This window comes from Orycteropus afer, unplaced genomic scaffold (genome assembly GCF_000298275.1).
Source record: "Orycteropus afer afer isolate SDZICR_OR568_19922 unplaced genomic scaffold, OryAfe1.0 scaffold00312, whole genome shotgun sequence".
Classification (NCBI taxonomy): domain Eukaryota; kingdom Metazoa; phylum Chordata; class Mammalia; order Tubulidentata; family Orycteropodidae; genus Orycteropus; species Orycteropus afer.
Window position 1 is genome coordinate 37615 of NW_006921899.1, and position 753 is coordinate 38367.

Genomic DNA, 753 nt, shown 5'->3' on the forward strand with positions numbered 1-753 from the left:
TCCAGCTCCTCGTGACTGTTTTGGTTCCCTAGTGCCACTCTGACAAGAATATACCACAAATGGGAGGCTTTAATAAACAGGAGTTTATTCTCGTACAATCTGGAGGTTTTCAGTCTGAGTTCAAAGTACCAGGTTCTAGGGGCTGGGTGAAAGCCCTTCAACCTTGGGCTTCAGCTCTGCCTCCTGCTCCTGGCCCACTGGCTGCTGAGGCTCACAAGCCCAAGGCTGACAAGTGAAAAGACACAGTCCCGATGTTACCAAACCACATGGCAGGCCATTAATTCAAGTCCATTAAAAGTCCCAAGGTCAGCATAGCATGGCAGGCTATTGAACAATGACACTGGTACATGCGGGGTTCAAATGTACCATAAGTTAGAGAGCGTTCCCCAAGGCCTCTCCTTATATACAGGAAGCAGACCACATCCCTAAGGCAGCTACTCAGCTGCTCACAGTAGATTCCACCGTGGAGTTGATTACCAGTCTCCTCATGGGAATACTACATCCAGCTGCCCAGCCACTCAGCCAGGCCCAGCCAAGTTGACACACACTTAACCACCACAGTGACCCTATGAACAACAGAACGAAACCCTGCCTGGTCCTGCACCATGCTCACAACTGTTGCCACGTTTAAGTCCATTGTTGCAGCCACAGTGTCTGTGTATCTCTTTGTGGGTCTTCCTTTTTCTCTGACCCTCTACTTTACCAAGGAGCTCTGGTAGCATAGTGGCTAAGTCACTTGCCTGCTAACCAGAC